This window comes from Lissotriton helveticus, chromosome 9 (genome assembly GCF_964261635.1).
Source record: "Lissotriton helveticus chromosome 9, aLisHel1.1, whole genome shotgun sequence".
In the NCBI taxonomy this organism is placed as follows: Eukaryota; Metazoa; Chordata; class Amphibia; order Caudata; family Salamandridae; genus Lissotriton; species Lissotriton helveticus.
The window spans coordinates 289,213,807-289,232,043 of NC_136070.1; positions in this window are offsets into that span (position 1 = coordinate 289,213,807).

Here is an 18,237-nt window from a genome sequence, read left to right on the forward strand (position 1 = left end):
CCTGACCGGTCCTACAGGACTACCCGGTTTGAGCCATTGCACAGGCCCACTACCAGGAGCTGTATACTGCTTTCATATCCATTCACAAGGTGAGGAATCTGTGGTTGGGAGGCTCTGTCATAAGTACAAGTTACTTCCTGTAATGTCTTTTTGGGTAGAGACTTTCTCTAACCACAGACTCCTCACTGACCTACCTTCTTTCCCATTCAGTGGAATGGGCTCATATAGTCTATTAACACAATCCCAACCTGAAAGTCTGTGCACTACCATATTCTGATTTCCATGGCTCCGCGTCCGTCGGCACAGATGAAGATCAGAAAGAAACTAATGTCAGCACACAGAGGGTGCACAGATATAGTGGCCCTGATGTCACGTCTGAGGTAGGGCAGGCCGAAGTGGAGCCACCTATCGTTGCACACAGGAATTGCTATGAAAGTTTCTGATCCAGTCTGGTGCCTTGGGAAATTCACAAGGTGAGGAATATACAGCTAGTCAGAGTCTGGACCAGAAAAGCCTTTTTTCCTGAAGGTAAGTAACTTTTTCATTAGAAACACTGGGGGCATATTTACAAAAAATTATGAATCACTGGGCCAAGGCAGCGATGCGTCAACATTTGTTTTGCCTCCATAAATAATATATACGATGCCGTGGATGTAACAGATTTACAATAGGGGGGCTCCATGGCGCCAGGTACTAAGGATGCATCAGAAATTCTGACATATCTCTGGGAAGGATGCCGCTAGACATCCAGCCCAAGAGTGCCGCATTGCTGTAGTTGCTCATGAAACGGACTCAATTACAGCAATGTGTGAAAAAACAGAGGTGATGCATCAGTTTTGACTGATGTGAGTAGCCTACTGGATGGGGACCAATGTAATAGAGTTTCAAAAGGTGAAAAATTCACCTTGCACTTTATTACACTGGTCCTGGATGTCATACATACAAGTAGGCATAGCGTACTTATGTGCATCACTATGGCCACTTAATGGTGTGCAATATGTGGTTTACAGTGTTACCTACTTTATGTGTGCACTTACACTGTTCCAAATCACTTCAGCTGCTTACATTCCTCCGAAACAGACAATGTGTCATTCCTACACCTGGGTTTTAGAGGCGTAGGAATTTCGACGCATCTCAAGGTCAGCGGCCCGCCTCCCGAATATTCATCACTTTGGGGAAAAAGTCATAAATACCACTGCTTCAGTTTTAAGGGGGATTTTAGGTGGGAACGCCTACCTGCCTAACATTAAAACTAACGTGATGCAGCTGATTCCGACAAAAGAATACATTTAATGCAGGCCGACAAAAAGTGATGCATCACCTAGGTGCATCACCTTGTAACTATGGAGCAAAGACAGCCTCGCTGCTGCGTAAAAAAAAATTAATGTTGTGAATATGCCCCTCGGTCTGGCTATTAGACAGTTAAACCTTTCTGTAACCAAGAATTTAAAATGAGAAGAAAGTTAGAAAAACTAATATCAGAACGGTGCAACAGGGGCAATGTAGCTTCAAAACTGGATAGAAATTTCTGGGACTCACAAGTAATTATTTTCCACTCTCTAGCTAAATACATCCCATGATTTTTCTACCACTTAGTTAGTAATTATACTGTAAATTAATCGAAACTTTTCTTTAGTACTTCCATCACAGTCCCGAAAAGAGCTTCCAAATGTCTCTCTGTCTTTGCAACTCAGATTTCCCATGACTAAAGGTTTCTTTTTGTGAGGGTTAGTCCACAGACTCTTCCACATGAAGACAGCTGTCCTTAGTGGGTGTGGTTAGTGAGCATCTTTGCTCTGTATGCCGTCCTACTTCTGCACAAAATCTACAGAAATCCATTTTCATAGACAGATCAAGAGACATTGCTAGGAGCTCACTAATAGCCTGGGCAGAGGTAATATCATGGACATTAAGTCTGAAATGTAATGCGCTGTGACGATTCTTATTAGGTATTCAGGGGCAGATTTACCATTTTTCACGCAATGTAAAGCAGCAAGGCAACTTGCTGTGCTTCATTGAGGGAAAGGGAGAAGCCAGAAATGCTCCATATTTGGAAAGATATGAACCATTTCTGTTCTCTCCTTGCGCTGGCCCACTCTGTGCTGACTAGCCCAATGCAGGCACCCTTCCATCATAGTGCAAGAGTGCCTGCATTACAGGCATAATTGTTTACGTGCAGGACGGAGCAGCTTCCTGCACAAAAAGTATCTTTAGAGACATATTCCTCTATGTTTGCTGCAGATTGCAGCACACATGGAAAAAGGAATTAATGAGGAGAAATAAAGTTATTTCTCTTCGCTACTTTTCTGACAGGTAGGTGCACCATTTTGGCACACACATAGGTTTACAAGTCTTTATAAATGTGGGTTTGCATCAACATACATGAGTGGATGCATGAAAATGCCCCTGACCCAACCTTGCAATACCCACCTTATGCAAAGTAACAGAAGGCAGGGCTATTGCTGTCTTGCACTAAATTGTATTTCCTAAACCACTCAAAGTTATGCAAAGTGGCTTTGAGAGGCATGGTAAAGACCAGATAAAGAGTTATGTTGCCTTCTGACAACTTGCATCATGCAAGGACAATGCAAGTCCTTAGTAAATTTGCCCTCTACTCTCTGACCTGTTCGGAAATCCGTACATTTCATTAAAGATCAGCTCAGCTCTTGGGAGGCACAGGGTTTAACATACTCCTGATATCGGAGAATAGTACCAGAATATTTTGGACCAAATATCTTCTGAAAAAATATTATGCCCAAATCATTGTTTACAAAAATATCGCCCTATTTCAGAAAATAAGAGAGGATTTATACCCAATGGAGTAATATTTTTGTACAAGATATTTAGGCCAAGCTATGTATGTCAGGTGATCTTTTTGTCATTAATCTTCTGAAATATAAAAGATATCAGCCTATGTCTACATTTTTTAAAGTTTTACTTTGTTAAAATTTCCGCCCCAATTATGAATTTTTACTGGAGTTGGAACCTATTTACTTGTTATGGAGTTGCTGTTTTATTGTGCAACCCTGTCTTACCTCAAGGTCAGTTGTTGCATTATGTATTTAAAAATAATAATTAAAAATGTACTGGAAACTCCACTCAATCAATGAGTGCTTCTGCAGGAATTGCGGTTGTTAATATCAGATGACCTTTATGCGCAAAATACATTTTTAGCACCAGACCACTTGATTGAATGTGTGATGGTGTAGTACACTTTCAATAGGCTACACCACAGGATAATTCCTTTTAATGCTCGATTACAGATAAAGTCAGATTACTTGTGGCCTGAGTACCAGAACAAAATTCTCAGACTGTGAAATTACTGATAATGTGGGCAGCAAAAAACACTGTTATACATCTGCAATTATAATTTCTCAGATGTAAGGGCCTCATTTATGGTATTGCAAAGCGGGAGGCCTGCTGTAAATTGGCAGTGTTCTAGCTCTATCAAGCTTGTGGTTTTCCTTCTCTATCCAGAGTCAGGGGAAGCACTGTTTTTATATCAGTGGAGCCTCGACTTTTTTTTATATATCATTTCTGGGTGGCGAAAGTGTCCAAGGAGAGTCTTTCTTCTGTGAGCTGTATTTCATGCCATGTGTCAGTACCGACTCAGCCCTTGTTAGAAAAGCATCTAGGGTCTCCACAATTCCACCCCCTGCAAGCATTTGTATGTCCTTGCGCTTGCCCATCCTTTTGGTCATATTAACATCTTCAAGAACAAAGATAGCAATAAATAACCAGTACCTTTAATGCTTGAATCTCATGCCATGGCTTGGATATAAGGGAGTGGGCCCAGCCCAGCCCAGCCTCTTTCAGGCTCTGACAGGCCCTTGGCCCGGGCACGCCCGCGCACGTCCCGCGCTGCGGGAGCCCTCTGAAGAATTTATCAGAGCCTCCAGGCGCGTGGTGCGAGCGGCAGAGCCTGCGTCAGTGGCAGCACAAGGGAGCCTGGGACCTATAGTCCTGTCCCGCTCCCGCTCACCCGTAGGAAGCAGCAAAAGTCATTGGCAGCGAATGGTGACCAGTAACACGGGCGTCCTGCGCTGCGGGAGCCCTCTGAGGAATTTATCAGTGCCTCCAGGCGCGTGGTGCGGGCTTATGAGCCAGCGTCAGTGGCAGCGCAAGGGAGCCTGGGACCTATAGTGCTGTCCTGCTCCCACTCCCCCGCAGAAAGCAGCAAAAGTCATTGTCAGCCGCGGTGGCCAGTAACATGGGTGTCGACTTAATCTGCCAGAATAAATCTCTCACCAGGCAGCCGGTCCACTAAAGAGATGCCTGGTCATAGTGACATTCACCCTACACTATTTAGGGTAGGGTAACTTACTCTTATTTTCCCTGTGTCTGTCATACAAGGCATGGTGGAGACTGACAGGGAAAAACCTTAATGGAGCCCAATGAGCAGGGAATAAGCAAGCTCTTTGAACATTGGATCATTTATTGGATTGAGAAAAAAAACTCCTGTTTTAGAATTTTTTTAATACAAAAAAGTTTGCTGAGCCTGCATTTTAGATGTGACTCCAACGCACAGAGCTGCTTCTATGCCTCACCCTTCTGTGGGGGGAGCTGCTGAAGCAATAGTGCGGTCCACTCCTCTCTCAGGGTAGGGAGACCTTGGACTCTGCCACCCTCGTGGGCCTGCAGGTTGTCCGCCCAAACTTAAACAACACCCTAAGAACTCAAAATTGAACATTGCAATATTAGGTATTTCAATTCTGTAGGATTTACAACTCATATACAGTTTGAATTACTAATTTTAAGAACCGACACTGTCTGCTTAAATGGCTTTTCTTGAGTCGAGTGCTTAATATGCATTTCACTCTAAACTGCAAGAGAAGTCGAGCACTAACTTAGGTGCTTAGATATTCTCCACTTCTGTAGACCTGGTATTGAGTTAGATTTCGCAGTATTCTTGACACTATAACAAAGCATTGTGTGCTTCATAGTTAGAGCAGGTTGGATTTCCCTAAGGCGGAGTTGTGCCTTGTGCCTGGAAAAATAGCAAATGTCGCTAAAGACTCCAAGTAGTAGGCCTGGAAGGCTGTCGCTGAAGCGACTTTCCAGGAGGACTACTAGGAACATTTGTCAATTCCCAAAAACTGTAATATAGCTGTACATAAGTTTAATTCACAATTAGTTTTGCTGAATTGTGCCCTCTGTGTCTCTGGCCCTGGAACAGGGCCTTTTGGCTCCTTGGATTGGAGCTCCTTCGAGGCCTCAGTACTCCATATATTTGTCCACGCAGTTCCCCAGAGACTGAAAAGACTTTCCAAAGTTCAGTGTCACCTACTGTCAGGTCCAACAATTTGCAGGCTACGTTGGCCTTCAACATGAAGGGAAAGGCAGTGCAAACATCATCTATTTTATATTGTAGACAGCTTACAACATGCACTACAAGATCATTAGCTTTAGTGGGTTTTCCTAGAAGAGGCTAAAATGGTTCATTTGTACAATGTGTATTTTTGATTTAGGTTTTCTTTGCCATGCACAACTATAACTTAAATTTTTACAGTCCTGTGCGATTAAATGGAGTCAACGGGCTACCTCTCATACCTTCTAATTGGTATGAAAAAGCTAAACATTATCTATTAATTCAGGAACTCATTGAGAAAAAGTACTTTTTCTGATTCCTAAATAGCGAATAGTACAGATTAGCTTTTTAAAAATCACAAAATGTTATGTACTATGAACCTAGGGCCAGATGTATCAACATTGTATTTTGCGAGTCCTTAATATCGAATTTGACCGATTTGCTTTTATTGACTCACAAAATGCAATGTATGTAGGTTTCGCAAATAAAATTGCGATTCCTATGCATTCCTTAATTGCGACTCGCAAATTGCGACTCGCAAATAAGGAATGGCTTCCCATGCATTCCTATGGGTTTAGAGGCCCGTTGGAATGAATGGGAATTGAATGCGGAATTTGCGAGTACCCGATAGGTACTCGCAAATTGCGCATGCAATTTCAAGGGTGCCAAAAGGACACCCTGTAGCACCCCTGAAATATTCATGTGTGCACATGTGGCACATAAGCCACATGGCACCTAGAAAAATGCAAAAAAGTGCATTTTTTAAGGAATTTGCAAATTTCTACCAACTTTAAGTTGTTGGTAATGTGAAATTTATTAAAGCCAGGTCGCAATTATTTTTTACTTCCTGCAGTGCATTGCGATTCCGTAAATGCATTTGCACAATAGGTAATCACAAAAACTGTGATTCCCTATTGTGGGATGCCTTTTGAGATGATACATCCCAAAAGGCTTTTTACCATTTGAAAACGTGCCAATTCTGCGAATTGGCCCGTTTGCGAACGGTAAAACGCTTGATACATCTGGCCCCTAGTTTCTTACATAGCAATTTTTTCAGCAATAGCTATTCGAACATACTGGTCCTCATATAGAAAGAATTCATTTGATAAAATGAGTGGCGGTTTGCGCATCAACTTTTACTGAATGTATTTATATTTTGTGAACCAACCTCCGTACTAATTGGTGGGCTCACAAAATACAGAATTATAGTTTGATGCAATTCAACGTACCTCATTAATATATGTGAGTTTGCTTGCAAATAGCGACCCACTACAGATGGCTACAATCACAGGCATGGTGGCCTGCTAGAGTCATAGGACCACGATGTCTGCGACTGCTTTATAACAAAGCAATCTATTTTTTAATGCAGCCCATTTTCTTTTTGCATTAAAAAAGATTATGTTTTACAAACATTTTTTATTAGTAATAAGTGGTCCCATGGATGACTGCCGACTCCTAAAAAGGTTTTTGTAAACATTCACAAAGTTCAAGAGGTTCTTTGGGGGAGGGGGCATTTTCTTTTGCAACTGGGTTATCAACTTCTTTGAGTTGGTGGTAAAATTTTACAGTTTTATGGTTGGATTTTAGTCACAAAACATTTAAGGCCTTATTACGACTACGGCGTTCCATGGGACTGACGTAGTCGTTGTGGCAGTCCGACCACCACCACACTGTTGGATCGCTCGGAGTATTATAAGTATGGCGGTTGAACATCCACTGAACCGCTGCTACCGCCGTGGATCAAGAATCTTGCGGCGATCTGGCAGTTGTTCGAGTCAAAAATATGTTGGCAAGTATATTTTAAGTTGCCCCACTATCACCCTTTTCATGGCAGTCCCACCGCCACTCTTGTGCCTCTGTGCACGGGGGTGCATGCAGCGGACACATTTTATGTCCCCCTATAGTTTTGCACCCCCAGTTCCTGCATGGGAAGAAATGCACAACATGGTAGTCTGGCAGTTCAGCGGTGGTGCTGTTTAAGGCTTGCAATGAGCCTTTGAACAGCACCGTCATGGGACCACCACCCCACCTGTCTGCTAGACTGCAAAATTACTTGCAATTTAGTGGGTGGGCGGCAGTGAGTTTCTGCGGTCCTCGAGCGGAGCGGTGGCACGCTGCCTGCTCCAGGACTGCCAAAACTCTTATAAGGCCCATAAGAGATACCATAAGGAATCTGTATTTGGAAGGGAGACCCTTAACATGCCACTTCCAAATAGCGATTCCTAACAGCTTCCTAAACCCATGTAGTGATTTGGAAAATGTTTTTTAATATTCAAAGTGGTTTAGTGAATTTAAAAAAGAGTTTTAGCCTTCACAAACCCTAAGTTTTACCGAATCAAAGAGTTTTCTAATGCTAAAACCCTTTGTACATGAGGCCCTCGGTTTCTTAATTCCGATCTATAGTTGAGATGAATCTCATCAGCTGCCACTTTTATAGAATCATTTTTTGGAACAATTGCACGTTACTATTTACGAGAGATGATTACTGTTTGAGTTGCCAGAATTGTCTCATTAGAATGTGACTGTGTCACAACTTGTCTCAATTATCCATGTTGTAACTAATACCTTAGTAAGCTTATAAATATTGTTATAATTAATAGCTTCAATTCCAAACGATTTGTCAAAATTTGAGGTTGTAGAACCTGCATAGATTTTTGCACCATAAAGTCAATTATTCTTCAGAAAATTACAGGTTTTACGCAATTATGCCTGGGTGGACTTCTGCTTTCAAAATTGTACATGTCAGTGTTTCTGTAATATAGTCAGTGGTTAATTTGTGAAACAATAGTTACTGGTGCCCTAAGTTTTGCTCAGAAGCCCACGGCTAGTCAGTTCCTGGCGTTTTGGAATGCTGCTGAGCTGGGGGCTGATTTCGTCGATGGGGACCTGCGTGTGCTGAACGAAATTCGTTTTGCTTTGTTTATTTCAAAGCACACGCAGGTCTCCATCAATGAAATCAACCCCAACCACAGTGAATTCAGCCCCCAGCTTGGCAGCAATACAAAATGCCCGGTAGTCAGTCCTGCCCTGCGGCCAGTGCTATCAAAGATCAGGCTTTCGAGTTCCTAGGGTGAGTATTCTCGATTTCACCATGTGCCTCTTTAATGCACCACCAGTTACCCCCCCCTCCTCATCTTGCTCTTGAAGGTTTCTTTTCGTTACTGCTTTCTCTCTTTGTCACTGCTTTCTGTCTTGTTCTTTCTTTTCCCTTTTGTGTTCTTCTCTCTTTTGCTTTGGATCAAAGGCTGTTGGGGAAAAAGAAGTGTGGGTCTTCAAAAACGAGGGCCGGTGAGCCCCACCTGTAACCACCAGCTCAAATAAAATATTGAATATAATGCTTGCTTAAAAGCGTTTCGCATAGCCCTAGTCAAAACGTGGAAAGCCTGGGGCTTTCCACACAGGGCCGGACTGGCTACTGGGCGTTTTGGAATGCTGCTGAGCTGGGGGCTGATTTCGTTGATGGGGTCCTGCGTGTGCTGAACGAAATTCGTTTTGCTTTGTTTATTTCAAAGCACATGCAGGTCTCCATCAACGAAATCAACCCCCACTGCAGTGAAATCAGCCCCCAGCTTGGCAGCATTCCAAAACGCCCGGTAGTCAGTCCGGTCCTGCTTCCATATTATGATTGGCCCTAAGCATAATGTTTTAAAGCAGCATTATATAACATAAATCCTGCTTATCAGGCTCAGGACATTTGCCGGGTGGGCTGGAGCCCTTGGAAGCCAGTATTTAATGCCAAGGGGCTGCTACCTGTGCCACCAGGTGTGGAGGTTAATTGCTTCAGGCACAGTGGGGCTTTAAGAGAAAGCAAGAAGGGGATGAAGAAAGAGATTGAGTGTGAGCACTCAGAGAGAGGGTAGAAGAGAAATAGAGGATGAATGGAAAGCTAGAGATAGAGCAAGGAATGGAAAGAAGTGATTTGAGCACGTTGCTGCTCCTCCCCCCCACTTCCACCTCCACCCTCTTGTTCGGGCCTCCGTGACGTTTGCCCTCTATGTACAAAAGGCACGTGAAATGCCAGCTTTAAATATTGGCCTTACAGGTTCTAAAGTCATGTGGTGAACAGTGTTAGTGCAGCACATGTGACTGGCTCACACTATTCACAGTTCCCACTGCAGTGTGTGCCACGTGACCTGGTCTGCCTCAAACAAGGGAATAATATGCATGTGCTGCGTAGCTCGATAAGCAGGATTTGTGTAATATAATGCTTACTTAAAAAAATTCCGCACGGGCCACGTCAAAAACGTATCATCAATGGTACCGAACTGGGACCAAACGCAGCCCTCACACACTCTCGCTTTCTCTCGTGCGTGAAGTGTGTGTATGAGAGAGAGTGAGGTTCCGTGACGATTTTAACCCGTGTTTTCATTATTGTCGTAAACACATGATTTTGGTATCAGTGAACCGCAAATGATCCATTTAGTATATCCTGGTGTTTTCGCTATGCTGCGAGCAAGAGCACTCCTGTTATGAACACATTTCTGATCTACCCGTGGCATCCATCTTAGAACACGGAAGCCATTTTGTATTCCTTGCCCTCACATAGTCAATGGACACGCAATGACCTCTTTTCATCTAAGGACACGTAGGCTTTAACCGGCGATTCACCTTGCTAGTGACACGTGCACCTTAGGCCAGCAATGCTGTGGCAGCATGACTCGGCAAGAACTGCCTCCCCAGCCTGAGGCCAGTCCTGCTATACTGGTTCTTGTGTCCGTTAGCCTGATCATGATTAGGCGGCCGAAGCTGGTAACCGTGCCCATTTACGACCCACAAACATCTCTTATCCTGTCTTTCTATCTTCTGCACCTGGCTCTGCTCCTTTCCTTCTGGGCTTTTATTAGGGGGAGGTAACGAAATTTACGATGAGGCGGTCCGGGTCTTGAATGAGAAATTGACATGGGATTATGATGGAATAGTGGGAACCCCTCATTCGTAATGTTTCGACATCAGATACTATTGACAATTCCTGTGCAACGCCAAATATTTGTTGTTTAAGACAAGAATGTTTAGAACTGTGGTAACATGCAAAGAATTTGCCCCGAGCAGAATATTTAGTATTTAAGGAGTAACCCTCTTTGTACAAATTGAACAGGCTCCTAGACACTGCCCGTGTGCAGTTTCTGTGACTTCTGTGTCCCTGCAGTAATAAACCTTTGGTCTTTGACGCCACCATCGAGAAGCCCGTGTTTCTGTTTGTTTGTGCACCGAGACAGGTTGAACTCCGGGGTCTTCGGGTGTTTTCCCTGACACCTCTGGACGGAACCAAAAAGTCCAGAACTCCAATTGGCGCCCAAAGTGGGGCGACGTCATTCGGTACCGGTCCAAAAGCCTGAAGAGTTCGAGGAGCTTCGTGTGAAGATTTCAGAGGGAGGCGCCCCACTTCATCGATCCCGGCATATCGCAAAAGTGGCCCGACGTTCTCTTCCACGAGGGTTCCCGTTCAGACGGCTGCAGTGGTCCGTTGCCTTGACCGTCGCCCTGTCTTGGACCCGAGGTGCAGTCCTTAGTACGGCGAGACGTGACGGGTTTCTCCTTGGTGACGTCTTCAGTGCCTCAGTTAAGTATTTTGTGAGGGTTGCTCCTGTTTGGATAATCCTTTTAGTTCTCAGTTCAGTTCAGTTCTGTAAGATTATCACTGGTTATTCTGGTTACGATAATCATTCTGTTCAGTTCAGGTATCGATACATTTGTCAGTTCTGGTAGGCCTAAGTTCTTGGTTCGAGTGCGCATCTTTTCTGTTTGTGTCTTGTTTGTTTTGTGTTCCGGATTATAAAATGGTAAGTCGGAAAAATTGTATGTTGTCTTGTTTTAGTTGCAACAGTGATTCCCAGTTGGAGGACTCGTGTTTGGTTCCTCCGATTGGAACTCCCCTTTATGATCTATATTGCAAGTTTGGTGTGGGCCCTATCTCTTATAACGAGGTATGGATCCACTATACAGAGAAAGATGGTGTCCTTAGTTGGCCACTACATGGTAGTTTTGAACCTGAAGTTCTCGATAATCTAGAAAGAAGGTTGTTTAAGAAGAAAGCCCGGCCGGCAATGTTTGATTCTTTCCGTTATTGGCGAAAAGAATCTAAACAGAGAGAAATTAAAAAATTGAAGAAAGAACAAAAAGAGCAAGAGTTGACTTTAGAACAGTCTGCTAAGCAGCTGCAACTCAACGAGTTTGAGAAAGCGATGGAGGTGGCCAATAGAGAGCGTAATTTATCGATAGACAAGTGCTATCCTGCTTTGCCATCGAGTACGGCTAAGATAGTAGAGGACCCTGAAAAGGATCCCCTGTTGTCTTACTTGTTACGATCACCCCCACCGTATGCACAGGGTGCTACGGCTCCACTTATACCGAATGTTCAATTACCGGTTGCTGGACAACCTGGTGTCCCTGTTCCCGCTCCCCTGAATCAAGTTCCTGTACCTCCTGTGGTCAATATTAATGTTCCTTCGACAACCCCTCTTCCAGGGTTGCCGGCTTCTTTACCTATGTCTGTGTCGCTCACACCTGCTAGTTCACAAGCTATTTTGCCTGCTACTCCTACTGTTCCTGATCTATCTGTTCCAACTGCTACTCTATTTACTGCTTCTGCTAATATTATGACTCCACTTTCTGTTCGTCGGAGAATCACTGATTCTGTCTCTAATATTCTATCTCCCTTCTATAAAACTCTGATTAAGACTCCTACCTCTGACTCTGTACAGAGACGTAGTCAGCTTCCCAGTACTGAAGAAAAAGGAATACTAGATTCCACTGCTCTTAGATGGGTTTCAAAAGTTGGAAGATATAATGTACAAGATGTATTAGATACATTTATGCAATGGAATGAACCGACACAACGATATGTGTTTGATGAAATGTGTTTCCTTCTACGTGAGAAATTGGAAGAGGATGACCCTGAATCAAATCTAGGAGAATTAATTAATGTTCAGAAAGAGTTTGCTGCAGGTATGATAGTTGGTCAAAATATAAAAGAAGCGATGGAACTAATTTTAAGTTATAGGAATGACCCATCCCTTCGTTCACCAAGAGAGTTAGGAAAACGTAGTACGAAACAAAATCGTCAATATCCAATGAGAGAGGTTCCACCAATTTGGCGTGAAGCTGTGCAAGCTAATGCACCGCTTGGTATTGCAGCCGCTCCGGCACAATTCCAGAGAGTATGGATACATATTCCATGGAAGCGAGCTGAAGTATTAGCAGTGAAACAGGCCTTGCCAGATCCACGTAAAAATCCTGCAGGGTACTACAAAGAGTTGGCTCAAACAGTTGACGCTTGTGTATTGAATCTTGCTGACATAGATCTGCTATTTGGAAATGTAGTACCGCAACCAATTTGGGCTAAAATTCGTAAAGAGAATCATCTAGTTGCCCTAGGTGGTGACTGGGCAGCTATAATTGCAGCGGATGGTCAACAAATATGTGGTTCCAAACCAGAACCTTTAATTGCTAATTTACCTGGTAGAATAATCGATTTAATGAAAACCCTAATGCCAGCATTGCGCGTTAACTGGGACAAATTGTCCGCGTGCAAACAGAAGAAAGACGAAAGCGTCTCCGACTTTTTCACAAGATTCGAGGAGACTTTCGTGGATCATAGTGGTCAGGATATGAGCACAGAAGGAGGCCAGAGATTATTTGTTGATAAATTTGTGCACAATCTGTTGCCAGAACTTAGTGGTAAATTAAAGAATTCTGAAAGTGCGTGGGCTGTCTCTACGACTGCGCAAATACTTGCGACTGCCCAGTACTATGAAAATAGGGATAAAGAAGAGAAGGAAAAATCAGATAAAAAGACGAAAGATTTAAAAACTAAAGTACTTTTACAGCAAGCTTATCCGCCTCGCACGAATCAGACTAACATGCAGCAAGGGTCATATCAAAGAACGGATTATAATTTTCAAAGGCCACAATACCAATGGAATCAATGTGCTTATTGCAAAATGGAAGGTCATTACAAAAGTGAGTGTCCAGTTCGAACGCAAAATAATACTGCGGCTGCTCAGAGAGGTCGTGGTAGTTCTATGCAAAACTCTAGAGGTCGAGGACGAGGTGCTATGCCTCCGCAGACGAGTGATCGCCCTTCTAATTATTTCGACCAGCGAAATGGACAATCTGCCCAACAGAATAGGTCTCCACAGTATCATGTTGAAGACTATTATGAAGCTAGTGAGGAAGTTCAGCAAAGTGAATACTAGGACAGCCATGGACAAAGAGAGGGAGTAGTATCAGTTCCAGTAGATCAGAGTGGGCCTTATGTCGCAGTAGCAACATCAGGTATAGTCGAACCGTTTCTGTTGGATACTGGTGCAGCAAAAAGTTCTATCATACATGCGAAACTCCCTGGCGCACCTTTGTCTGGCTCAACAAACGTTTCAGTAGGTTTTTCGGGCGCCCCTGTTCATAACCCTGTTTCTGGTCCTTTGTCTATTTCTGTTGGACCCTGTCAATTGAAAGCACCCCTGATTTTGACGACAGGTTGTAACGAAAATCTGCTTGGTTTAGACTTGTTAAAACGCCTGTACGCGACATTGTACTGTTCTCCAGCAGGAGTACAGCTTACGTTGGGTAAAAGAATAATCTCTCTGATGTACTTGTCGATGGATGCGCTCCCACCAGAGCTGCGTTCACTCCCTGATACTCTTTGGGCGACTGGTCCTAATGATGTAGGTCTATTGGAAATTCCACCCTATATAGTAACTTTGAAAGCAAATGTCAAACTTCCACGAATTCCACAATACAGAATCTCTAGTGAAGGTGAGCGTGCGCTCCTACTGATAGTACAAGATCTGATCAAGAAGGACGTTATAGAAGAAACTAGAGGTAATGTCTGTAATAGTCCTGTACTGCCTATTTTGAAAAGAACTGACCCAACAAAACCTCCAGTATATAGGTTTGTAATTGATCTTAGAGAGGTTAATAAAATTGTGATTCCACAGTTTCCTGTGGTTCCAGACATTACTGCATTGTTAACATTGATTCCTGCTACAGCAGCATGGTTTTCGGTTGTCGACTTGAAAAATGCCTTTTTCAGCATTCCGATAGCCGAGGAAAGCAGAGATATCTTCGGTTTCTCTCTAGGAGGACGAAGCTTCAGGTTTAAACGCGCTCCACAAGGCTATTGTGAAAGCCCATCCATTTACAGTCAAGCATTAAAAAGCCAGTTAGATTCCTTCGTACTTCCTCCTGGTTCTGCTTTAATACAATATGTCGATGATCTTCTAGTGGCTGCTGATGACAAGGAAACTTGCAAAACAGCTACGATTTCTTTACTGCATCACTTGTCAGATTCGAATCACAAGGTGTCACCTTCAAAAATGCAATACTGCTGCCAAGAAGTGACCTACCTAGGTCATCTCTTGTCAAAGGAGGGAAGGAAGTTGACCCCAGAGAGAATAAAAGCAATTACACAGATGAATGTTCCTAGCACGCAGAGAGAAGTACGTGCCTTTTTAGGTATTACCTCATATTGTAGGCAATGGATCCCAAATTTTTCTCTTTTAGCAAAACCATTGGTAGCCTTGACTGGGAAAGGTGTTCCGAGTCCGGTACCATGGTCTGCAGAATGTCAGCAGAGTTTTTCTGAATTGCGAAATGCACTGTGTTCAGCACCTGTATTGGGTACACCCGACTACAGTAAGCCATTCACGCTCTATGTCCACGAGAGAGAAGGTTGTGCATTGAGTGTTTTGACACAGAAATTTGGTGATAAACAACGCCCTTGTGCGTATTTTTCATCAACGTTAGATCCGGTAGCCAGAGCATTGCCTAGTTGCTTGAGAGCTACAGCCGCAGCTGCAGCTTCCATTCGACAATCTGCTGGTTTAGTAATGAACAACATGCTAGTGGTCATGGTTCCTCATGCTGTGGATACACTCATGAACCGAACCAAGACGCAGCACCTCACCAGTGCTAGATTATCAGGTTATGAACTGACACTGTTAGCTAGTCACGTTCAGATCAAAAGATGCAATGTATTGAATCCAGCAACATTGTTGCCGACTAGCCAAGAGTCGAGTGATTCCGAACCACACGACTGTTGTTTCAAAACTGAGGAAGAAACAAAAGGACGAATTGATTTAAAAGACACTCCGTTATCAGATCCAGATGGCACGTTGTATGTTGATGGGTCTTGCTTTAAATTGGAGAATGGTGACGTGACTGCTGCCTATGCAGTAACGACTTTGAGTACGATTGTGGAGACTGCAAGAGTGAGTCAGAATTCTGCCCAGGCTGCAGAATTGATCGCGCTAACAAGAGCGTGCATTTTAGCTAAGGGAAAGAGAGTGAATGTGTTCACAGATAGTCAGTACGCGTTCGGCGTGGCCCATAGTTTTGGCCGTTTGTGGAAAGAGAGAGGTTTCATTACGTCCCATGGGACTAAGATTCAACATGGTCAGCTAGTTAATGACTTGTTGGAATCTCTAACCTTGCCGACTGAAGTTGCGATTGTGAAATGCAGTGCTCATAAAGCAATCACGGATGATGTTGGTCGTGGGAATGCTTTTGCTGATGAGACTGCAAAACAGACAGCTAGAAATATGATGAGTAGAATGTATGTTTCAACGTCTGCAAGATGGATTTCTGAGTCTGGAATGTGTGAAGACACAGTGGAAAGCGTGAAAGAAATTCAGAAAGAGGCGACTGAGGAGGAAAAACTTGCATGGAAAGAGAGCACGGGTAAATTGGACTCGAGTGGGTGTTGGATTGACTTGTCGGAACAACAGCGTTGGATGTTGCCTGATGCGTATGTGCTTGCAGTAGTAACGATGGCACATGGAACAGCGCACATCAGTTCAAAAGGGATTTGTAAGATGTTGGCTCCGGTCTGGAAGAATGATGGGATTAGTAAGTGTGCAGAGAGAGTGGTGAGAAATTGTATGGTATGCTTGATGCATAATCCTGGCAAGGGAATCCCCACACCTGCAGGTCATTTCGCTCCTCCTTCCTGCCCCTTTGAAGTGATCCAGCTAGACTTCATTCACATGGATCGTTGTAATAACCTAAAGTACGTCCTAGTGGTAGTTTGTGCTTTCTCCAGATGGATCGAAGCATACCCGCTAAAGGACAATACTGCCTTATCCACTGCCAAAATTCTTCTTAAAGAATACTTCCCCAGATACGGAATGCCACGGATTATATGGTCAGATAACGGAAGTGAGTTCGTAGGGAAAGTTATGCAGAGTGTGTGTGCCGGCCTAGGGATTAGACAGAAGTTTCATAGTGCGAATCATCCCCAGTCCGCGGGTTTAGTCGAGGGTTACAATGGCACCCTTAAACTGAAACTTGCTAAGATACAAGCATCCACGGGTTTGTCCTGGCCAGACGCATTGCCTTTGGCTTTGCTATCAACAAGAGCAACTGTACATTCTAGAGTAGGACTTAGTCCATATGAAATAGTTTTTGGTCGTCCTGCAAATGTTTGGGGGGTACCTAGACCAAAAGAATTCAAGCAGCTGGAATACCCAATGTTAATTGATTACCTTTTCGACTTGACTGCTAAATTGAGTCTTATTCACCAACAGGTTTTCGATGCATTGCCAAAGCCACCGGAGAGTCCAGGTCATCAGCTGAAACCGGGTGACCAGGTGGTCATTAGAAATTTTGGAAGAACGAAAAATCTTCAACCCAGATTCATTGGCCCTTTCCAAGTCTTACTAGCAACGAGAACTGCTATTCGTGTGGCCGGAAGGAAGAACTGGATCCATACGACACACGTCAAACGTGTGCCTCTGCCACTTCCTTACGACAACTGGGTAAAGAAAGGAATCGGTGCCTCTGAAACGGAACAAGTCCCCAGGTTCATACCTTTCAGCGATGCAGAACTGATCACGGATTCACCAAATTCTGACTCTCCTCCTGAAACTGCTCTTTTGAACCCTGAACATTTGTCATCCGCACCCAACGAACATTTGCCATCTGCACCAAAAGAACATTTGCCATCTGAACACGTGAACATTGCAACGTCGGCTGAAAATACATTGTTTCCAGACCAGACAGCTCCTGCAAAACTGAGATACAATCTGCGACCTCGCAATATGGACAAATAAAGCAGGAAACTGCCTATTTTCAGATCTGAATTTTCTATACATTGCCTCCAGCCAGGAAGTTTGCTAATACTTTGTATTGTTTCTTTTTGTTTTAAAATTGCCTTGCCGTCTGGGTAGCCGTAGGGTCGTGGCTGTGTGCCTAGTTGAATCTGCGGGGGTCAGACACAAGGTCGATCTTTCTGTTAGTTCTGGGAACTCCCAGGGCTGATAGAGGCATTTTCATCTACGTACACATCATCAGTGGTCGCGAACGGTTGTAGAAGATGGAGCTTCCTGAGCTGCAAAGAAAGAATGTAATTTATGTTCGCAGAAATAGACTGTACAAAATACTTCACAGCAAATGCTTTCTAATGCAATGTGCAGTTACATTTTTAATTGTTTTGATAACGTTGGTGGGTGGAATCATCTTTGGTGTGCATTTGATTTTTATGCCAGTAACTACAGTACCTCCCCTTGATCCTACTACTTCTACGGTTTCTTCTATGCATTCTTTTCACTCGTTTCCTGAACACGAACAAGCTCGACGCTCAGAATTTATTAACAATACATTTGTACAGCTCTTGCATCAACACCAACTGGTAGTTAATACTACAGACTGCTGGGTGTGTGGCTTGATACCTCACACTATGGATAAAGGCATTCCCTATCTAGTCTTGCCTTTTAGCTACAATGGATCATTTCAGGCCTTTCAGACCATTTTTTCATATGCCCTTGAGACCTATCCTCCGCGTCCACCACGGTCCACTAAATACAACTCAGCCAACAAAGCTTTAGTCCAGGGGATTATTGACATGATTAAAGACGTCAATAATACTCCATCATACCCTAGAGATGAATTACGGGTGTATTTGAGTTGGAACTCTACAGAGTATCGCCTTAGTT